The 9,990-nt window shown below is 36.4% G+C and overlaps 1 non-coding gene across 1 annotated transcript; it reads left to right on the forward strand.

Annotated features, from left to right (window-relative positions):
• Window positions 1–1,991: 1,991 nt before the first annotated feature.
• TRNAK-CUU (transfer RNA lysine (anticodon CUU)) lies at window positions 1,992–2,064 on the forward strand. Its single transcript has one exon. It is a non-coding gene; the product is annotated as a tRNA-Lys (tRNA).
• The last annotated feature ends 7,926 nt before the right edge of the window (window positions 2,065–9,990 follow it).

Below are 9,990 nucleotides of genomic sequence, written 5' to 3' on the forward strand. Positions count from 1 at the left end.
CATCTTGTGCATATTAGGTGGAACTATGCACTAAATATTTTTATCTAGCTTTTGCAATATAGTCCTCCAAAATGATATAGAAAGTTAGTATGACAGTATCCCTGTCACTAAATATAGCTTTGGATAACTATGCAAGCACAGAACCTTCTTTGAAAAATAGGTCAACTATTTCCTCTGTTTGCCCATCATCTTGTGGATGTTAGGTGGAGCTAGGCACTAACTAAACCTTTTTATCTTGCTTTCGCAATAAAGTCCTCCAAAATGGCATAGAATGTTAGTATGGCAGTATCCCTGTCACTAATTGTAGTTTTAGATAGCTATGCAAGCACAAAAGCTTATTTGAAAGATAGTCCAATTATTTCCTCTGTTTTCCCATCATCTTGTGGATATGAGATGGAGCTATGAACTGAATCTTTTTATCTAACTTTTGCAATAAATTCCACCAAAATGACATAGAAAGTTAGTATGTCACTAATTATAGTTTTGGATAACTATGCAAGCACGAAAGCTTCTTCAAAAAATAGTTCAATTACTTTGCTTGCATCAATAATCCTTTTTCATAGAGTGAAGTGGTTCATTTTAGAAATCTGTTGGTAGTGACAATTTTTTTATCATTTCATTGTGTTCAAGACTTCCAAGCACAAAATCCATATTGATTTGAACCCTAGGCCTAACAACATTGGCAAAGGCATATATAGTCCTGTATTCTGCAAATTTCTTTGGCAAACTGAATTCAACAACTTTGCAAAAGAAATCATTTGCATCATATGTATCCTTTGAGGCTTCAAAACTAACTACATCATTATTCATACTCACAAACGACATATCCCACTCAATGTACCAACTGCCACCATTGACTTTCCACTCCTATGTGGAACATAAAGGAATGGCTTTGCAAATATGTAATATGCCATGTGTTTGTAATGGAGTTGTTATAGAAGTTGTAGAAAAAGAACAGGAATGACATGGGGAAAAGTAAGAATATGAAAAGAAACAAGAAGACCCCTCATGTCTACCTATGCAAGGTCTCAAACACCATGCCCATCTTTGTAAGTATTTCTTTGACTTTAAATTCGTGTTGTAGCTAAGGAAGTTTAAAAGTAATCTAGGATGGAATTGCAAAAATGTCCGTTGTAGCTACATACATATCTACAAATATTACCCTCAGACCATTTTCCCAATTTTTATACCATTTTTCCAATTTAAAAAATCTATCGGCCTCTCCTTGCACCTTTTGGGGTAATTGCTAGTTTTTAATGTGATTAAACTAGTAAATATCATAGTCAAAGTAGCATATTACACCATCTATAACAATCCATATGAAACGAAGATACAGGATACAGTCTTTAGACCTTCAATGTCCTTCCATATGAAACGAAGATACAGGATACAGTGTTTAGACCTTCAATGTCCTTTTAGACTACTCTTATTGGATTCAAACGAGTAATTCTTGCATTCTTTGTACATTCTAGCATCCTACTTTCCTTCCGTTTGAAGTTTGCTTCTAAATCCAAGAGCGGGGCGCTTTCTAGTCCAGTCATAGAGATTCCATAGGCATGCCTCAAGAACAAACACAGGGTCTAAATCAACCAAGGCATCTCCAAAGAAACCTATTAAGCCGATATTCCCGAATAAAATGAAACCTATTAAGCCTCTCCGAAGATTCTACAATGCCAGTTGACACCATATACACAGATTATACCTTTGATCGGATAGATCCAGATTTCAAGGCCAAAATAACACTTTTCCTCCAGTCCGTAGGGTAATGAATATCAGCCCAGACCAGTCCAGGGATGACGAATACCAGCCCAGAAAGACAACGTAAATCCGTGGCCAGACCGCCCTCGCTAAAGATCCCAAGGTTTGCGTCATGCTGGACGAATTAGAATGCAGAAAAATGAGTTATAAAGTAAAATAAGCAAAGCAGCGAACAGGGGAAACAATTAGACACTACACTGACATAGTAATACATATACACCACTAACATATCTGCCCGTCTAGCTCAGTTGGTAGAGCGCAAGGCTCTTAACCTTGTGGTCGTGGGTTCGAGCCCCACGGTGGGCGTCTTTGACCTACTTTTGCTTAAAGTTGCGTGCGAGAGAACCCTGTCAGCGAGAGTTTATTGCTTCTTCCAAGCAACGAGTCTATAATTTTAGGTTAGAGGCCATGATTTTATGGAGTTTCGAACACTGTTAGTCTATCTGATTATTTCGATGGTATGTCGGTGATAGCAAGGGAGATTTCTTCGGAACATGGACTCTGTTTTAAATTATCTGGCCCCCGCGCAGTGTGAACCTTCAACTTTCTTTCAAGCAGCGTCTCTTCGCACGGTTTCTACTTTTCTAAGGTTTATCGGTTTCTACTTTTCTAAGGTCTACCCTCTAAGGCTTCCAAGTTATAGTTACCCACATTGTGGTCAGATTGAATGTTTTGGACTTGTCCTGCTGTTCGAGAATGTTGGAGTTTATTTGGCTTGTTCTTAAATGTTGAGGTTTTTCTTTTTTTTTTTCTTCGTAAAAACTGTGACAAAACTTGATGTTGAAACCTTGCATCATCAGAACATAACACGCAGAAAGGGAAGGATCGCCAACTAGAGAGTACCCAGACTTCGTAATACTGCAAAAAAAGAAAGATTCCCTCAATTTTCGCGGGCCTAATTGTGTATCATAAATAGAGGAGTGTCCAGAATTCATGACTCTACAGGAAAGAAAGTTTCCCTTACTTTTCACCGGCCTAATTGTGGATCACTGTTTTATAGTTTGGCTATGCTGTTCTCGATGGAATGAAAACTATGATATTGGTACTTCCCTATTTTGGAGAAGGAAACATGTTCACTCTAGCCTTTGGTTAGAGAAATAGGCCTATAAGTAAATAAAATTGTTTTATGTCCATATGTAACAGATTGGTAATTGTATCACCTTTGAAAAGTTTTCAAACTTGTTAACGATATATATTGAATATTTATTTAATGTTCATAATAACCACCACTGGGAATTACATTTAAGCCCGACTTCACCACCTCAAAATCAAAATCAAATCACCTTCATCACCAAATGAAAGTCAGAGGGACTTCTAATTAATCTTCACAGAATTTTACTCCTTGCTTGTTGATGTCAGCGAAATAACAAAATTGAAAATGGCAAAGAGCCCAATTCCGGTTTTCATCTCTTAACCACAAGCAAAATGAGTTCTGATGGTCTGGAATGACGATAAGATAGAATGTTTGGATCTTGTAGTGGAAGACAATGACAACACTGTTAAGCTCCATTAAATTTTTCCCAACTGCTACTTATAATTACGGAAGTGAATTGCAGTCATTTCCTTAATTTCTGGAAACCAATTGCAGTGGTTCCCTTAAATTACGGAAACCAACTGCAGTTAATTAGTTTTCTTGTTGGGAGCTTCTGAAGTGGTCCATTACTCCATCTGGAGTTTTCTACCATGAACTGTGGAACCCCTGACACATAGCCAACAGAAGCTTGATAGAAGTTTGGCTATATATGTTTCTGTTTGGTCCCCAAGCTTGCATCTCAATCCCCTTCAGTTTTTACACCATCAAATTGAGAGAGCAGAGCTTGGAAGTGCCTTCCAGATTATCTGTGTTCTTTTATTTTTCTGCTTGCGTGAGGATTCCGTTGTTGTTTGTTGCGTTCCAATAACCTATTGTTCGTTGCGTTGAGGAGTGTGCCTACTCCTAGAAGCGTGAAGGATTACTTCCGCATGGTGAAATTGCCTTCAATTTGCAATTCGATGTGCTGGAAGCCAATAGACCAGACTGGCGATTATTAAAGAGATCGCAGGGTTCAGCTTCGTACGTGGAGGTTTACCACCAGAATTGGTCGCAGTTCAGTCAAGCTATTTTTCTATTGTTTGAGGCCGAGAGGAAACTAAAGGCTCGGGCTCTCTTCAATGGTTTAACCAGATTTCAAAACAATTGGAAAGGAAAGCTACCACTGGTTTTGATCAAGCCAACACATCAGAAAATAAGAAGGGAAGGGACTGCTACGCTTGAGGCATCAGAGTGTGTTTAACATCAATGGCTGGAGGTATTCTTCTTGGGTATTAAAGTTTTATTTTTAGATTCTTTTAAGTATTTTTAATTCCGTATTAAATAATCGTTGTTCAGATTTAGCATTGTTGAAATTCGATTATTAATTAGAATAATCATTATATCAACTTTCATATGGTATCAGAGCCTTAAAGATCTCTGCCTTGGTGTGTTTTGCTTACCAAATCATGTTTTTATGAGAACGGAAATTACAGTCCATGCTCAGAAATCTAAGACATCTTAGAATTGTTGGAATTTTTTTTTTCGTGATGATTTTTAACATTATGGTTAGTTACAGTGTGTAGCCTTCGACAGTAAGGTTGGGGATAAATTAGTGCATATTTTAATTCTCGACTTGGTTTTCTTGGTCTCCATGAGGTTTCTGTTGACTAAGAACAATACGTTTCCCACAAAAAAAAAAAAAAAATCGACTATTTAAAAAAAATGTTTTATATGGTTTTGTTAAAAGGAATTTAAGGTTTATTTATTTTGAAAGGAATTCTTGCCATCATTTGGAGTAATACTGATATTTATCGCAGTTTTTACTCATAGTTTTCTTGTATGAAGTTTATTTAAAATGTCATTTTGACTTATTCATTTTACTAAACTTTTTTTCTTTTTACTTTGGTTAAAGAAATGTTTATAATTTTATAAGAAATTTTTTTAAGAGTTTCATTAGTGCGGTAATTGTTTCCGCTTTCCATATTTTTTTTTAATTGCTTCATACCATTTCACATAGCATGAAATGTGAAGTACTGTGTATATTTTTGTTTATGCAATTTATAATGAATAATGTCTAGTGATCCATATAATTTTAATTAATTAGAGAATAACCAGAGCATATTTAATTAAATAAAATTATATATTATGATTGGTTAGGGTCACATAAAGATTATTTAGACATTAAATTGTAATTAATTATACTAAATATAATAAATTTTATCCACAAGAATTTTTGTTATATTTATGTAATTAATTAGGATAAAATTTCATAACTTACCCACAGGAATTATGAATTAATAGTTTTATCATAAAGTTCAAAACTATGAATAATTAAATAATTGAATCTGCTTGAATTAAAAATTTAGCCCACAGACAATTTTTATGTCATTAGATTCAATTTTGAGCATAATTTACATTGGTAAAACATGAAATTTTATTTAGGCCTCAATTTTAACATAAGCGTGTGATCTTTAATGCAGTTGTACAACTTGCAAATTTCTCTGAAATTCGTTGTGATATTCATGAACTTAAGGGAGATAACTATAAGGTTTGGAAGGAGAGGGTTCTCCATTTGGGGTGGATGGGCATAGACTATGCTATTAGGAAATATGAACCACCGACACTCACTAATACCAGCACTGCAACGGACATCTCGCTTTATGAACGATGGGAGCGATCCAATCGTCTAAGCATGATGTTCATTAAGACTAAAATTTCAGCTAGTATTCGTGGTTCTGTTGATCATCATGAAAAGGTCCGAGACTTGTTGAAGGCCTTTGATGATCAATTCATCACTTCAGACAAGGCACTAGTAAACACCCTAATCATGAAGTTCTCATCCCTAAAGCTCACCAGTGTGAAAGGTGTGCGCGAGCACATCATGCAGATGAAGGACACTGTGGCTCAATTGAAGAAACTCGAGGTTGAAATATCAAAGTCTTCCCTGGTGCACTACATCTTGAACACCCTTCCGCACCAATACGAACCTTTCAAAATCTCATACAACACACATAAGGATAAATGGTCAATTAATGAACTCATGACCACGTGTGTTCAAGAGGAAGAGAGACTGGTGATGGAACTGGGAGAAAGTGCAATGCTGGCAACGCATGGAAAGGGCAAATCCCAAGCCAATCGAAAAGGGAAAGGTAAAGTACCTCCCCAAGCCGATATCAAGAAGGATTCCAAGTGTTTCTTCTGTAAAAAGAAGGGACACATGAAGAAGGAATGCGCCAAATTTCAGAAATGGCTTGCGGATAAAGGTAATTTAATCTTGTTTGTTTGTTATGAATCTAATATGGTTAACGTCAATATTAACACATGGTGGATTGATTCTGGATCAACAATTCACATTTTGAATTCCTTGCAAGGTTTTCAAAACCTAAGGAAGCCGGTGGCAAGTGAGCGAAGCATCTTATCAGGGAACAAGATGGGCTCGCATGTCGAAACTATAGGAACATGTTATTTAACTTTAAGTAGTGACTTTGTTTTATAATTAGAAAAGACCTTTTATGTTCCAAGTTTTTCTAGAAACTTGATTTCAGTCTCAAGGCTTGTACCTTTTGGATATTCCATTAACTTTTCAGAAAAATCCTTCAGTCTATTTTGTAAATCTGATTATGTTGGGAATGATATTTTGTCTAATGGTCTTTTCTGCATTAATTTATAAAACAATGTCACTTATGATTCAATGCATGTTCACATTGCCACTAAAAGATGTGTTATTAATGAAGATTCCTCTAAATTATGGCACTGGAGACTAGGTCATATCTCCATAGAAATAATTAAAAGATTGGTAAATGACGGGGTACTTAATACTCTGGATTTTACTGATTTTGAGACTTGTGTAGATTGCATAAAGGAAAAGCAGACCAACAAGTCAAAGGAAGGTGCCAATAGGAGTTCGGACATATTAGAGATCATACATACTAATATATGTAGTCCAGACATGGACTCAAATGGTCAGAGATACTTAATCTACTTTATAGATGATTACTCACGATATATGTATCTCTACATACTTCATAAAAATAGCGAGGCATTAGATGTCTTTAAGATATTTAAGGCTGAAGTAGAGAAACAATGCGGCAAGCAAATTAAGATCGTGAGATCAGATAGAGGTGGAGAATATTATGGTAGATACACAGAAGATGGACAAGCACTTGGGCCATTCGGTAAATTTCTTCAAGAGCATGGGATTTTTGCCCAATACACCATGCCTAGTTCACCCGACCAGAATGGTGTAACAGAAAGAAGAAACTGAACATTATTGGACATGGTGCGGAGTATGCTCAGCAGCTCCAATCTTCCTAAATCCTTATGGACTAAAGCACTTAAGACGACAGTGTATATATTAAACCGAGTTCCAACCAAGGTTGTTCCTAAAACGCCATTTGAATTATGGAAAGGTTGGAAACCGAGTTTGCGACATATGCACATTTGGGGATGCCCGTCTGAAGTGAGAATTTATAATCCACAAGAGAAGAAGCTGGACCCAAGGACCATTAGTGGGTATTTCATTGGATATGCTGAAAGGTATAAAGGTTACAAATTTTATTTTCCATCTCACAACACTAGGATTGTGGAATCAAGAAATGCAAAGTTTCTTGAAAATGACTTGATCAGTGGGAGCGATCAACCAGGAAAATAGTTTATGAGAAGGATCATTCAGAATCTCAACCTTCCACCTCAAGTGATAGATTGGTTATTGTTCATAGCACCCCTCAAGTACAAACTGGTGCTGAACAACCAATTGTTGAAGTTCCACAAGCTGCTAACGATATTCCAGTAGATCAAGGAGTTCAAGAGTTGCCAAGAACTTTTGAACAACAAGTTGAACCACATACTTCTCAGGAAGATGATGGTACAACATTAAGAAGATCTACTAGACCAAAGAGATCAGCGATTCCTGATGATTATGTTGTGTATCTGCAAGAATCTAACTACAACATTAGAGCGGAAAATGATCCCGAGTCCTTTTCACAAGCCATGAGTTGCAAAGAATCAGAATTATGGTACGATGCCATGAAGGAAGAGATGAATTTCATAAAGAGTAACAAACTCTGGGATCTTGTTGAGTTGCCTACTAATGAAAAAGCCATTGGATGTAAATGGGTTTTTAAGACAAATAAAGACTCATTGGGCAACATTGAGAGATACAAGGCAAGACTTGTTGCTAAGGGATTCACTCATAAAGAAGGAATCGACTACACGGAGGCTTTTTCTCCTATATCTAAGAAAGATTCCTTGCGCGTTATTATGGCCTTAGTAGCCGACTTGGAGCTGCAACAAATGGAAGTGAAAATGGCATTTCTCAATGGAGATCTAGAGGAGGAGGTTTTACATTAAACAACTTGAAGGATTCCCCTCTAGTGATGGTGAGAAATTGGTTTGCAAGCTTAAGAAGTCATTATACAGTTTAAAACAAGCATCCCGCCAATGGTATTTGAAATTCCATAATGTAATTTCTTCTTTCGGTTTTGTAGAAAACATTATGGATCAATGTATATACCTGAAAGTTAGTGGGAGTAAAATTTGTTTTCTTGTTTTATATGTGGATGACATTTTGCTAGCAACCAATGATAAAGGTTTGCTACATGAGGTGAAACAATTCCTCTCTAAAAATTTTGATATGAAGGATATGGGTGAGGCATCTTATGTCATTGGCATTAAGATCCATAGAAATAGATTTCGAGGCATCTTGGGTCTGCCACAGGAAACCTATATTAATAAAATTTTAAAGAGATTTCGGATGAAGGATTGTTCACCAAGTGTAGCTCCCATTGTGAAGGGTGATAGGTTCAATTTGAACCAATGCCCGAAGAACGACTTTGAAAGGGAAAAAATGAAGAACATTCCATATACTTCTGCTGTCGGAAGCCTAATGTATGCTCAAGTCTGCACAAGACCTGACATTGCATTTGTTGTGGGAATGTTGGGATGATATCAGAGTGATCGAGGTTTAGACCACTAGAGAGCTGCAAAGAAAGTAATGAGGTACTTTCAAGGAACCAAAGACTACATGCTTATGTATAGACGGACGGACAAATTGGAAGTAATTGGCTACTCAGATTCTGACTTTGTTGGATGTGTTGATTCACGCAAATCAACATCAAGTTACATTTTTATGATGGCCGGTGGAGCTGTATCATGGAGGAGTGCCAAGCAGACATTGATTGCCACTTCCACTATGGAAGCCGAGTTCGTCTCCTGTTTTGAGGCTACTTTACATAGTGTATGGCTTAAGAGTTTCATTTCTGAGCTTAGAATTATGGATTCTATCTCTAAGCCATTGAGAATATATTGCGACAATTCAGCTGCTGTTTTTATGGCTAAAAACAACAAAAGTGGGAGTCGAAATAAACACATCGACATTAAGTATTTAGCTATAAGGGAACGTGTTAAAGAAAAGAAAGTGGTCATTGAGCATGTTAACACTGAGTTGATGATCGCTGATCCTTTGACTAAGGGCATGCCACCATTTAAATTCAAGGATCATGTAATGAATATGGGACTTGGTTCCATTATGTAGTTTCTCATTGTATGGACAATGTTATTTTAATGAAATTCTTAACTATTGTGATGTTTTTCTCATATTTATGTGCACCTTAATTGATTTGAGAAAACTCATTTGTGTAGGACAAGGAATAAACATAAGGTTTATTCATTAAGAAATTGTTGCCACATAAATTTAATAAGAATAAATACATAGTAATACATGGAAGATAATATTTGTCATTAGAGGACTTATTGCCATGATTCATGTATCTATTACTTAATACAAATTATCAATGGGTTTTAAGATGAGACATTAAGTTTGGAAGAATGGACCAAGTGGGAGAATGTTAAACTCCATTAAATTTTTCCCAACTGCTGCCTATAATTACAGAAGTGAACTGTTGTCACTCCCTTAATTTCTGGAAACCAACTGCAGTAGTTTCCTTAAATTACGGAAATCAACTGCAGTTAATTAATTTTCTTGTTGGGAGCTTCTGAAGTGGTCCATTACTCCATCTGCAGTTCTCTACCATGATCTGTGGAACCCCTGACACATAGCCAATAGAAGCTTGATGGAAGCTTGGCTATATATGTTTATGTTTGGTCCCCAAGCTTGCATCTCAATCCCCTTCAATTTTTACACCATCAAATTGAGAGAGCAGAGCTTGGAAGTGCCTTCCAGATTATCTGTGTTCATTTATTTTTCTGCTTGTGTGAGGATT

The sequence above is a fragment of the Pinus tabuliformis genome, chromosome 1_2 (assembly GCF_031772625.1).
Source record: "Pinus tabuliformis cultivar Carrire ecotype Pingquan chromosome 1_2, CPIR1, whole genome shotgun sequence".
In the NCBI taxonomy this organism is placed as follows: domain Eukaryota; kingdom Viridiplantae; phylum Streptophyta; class Pinopsida; order Pinales; family Pinaceae; genus Pinus; species Pinus tabuliformis.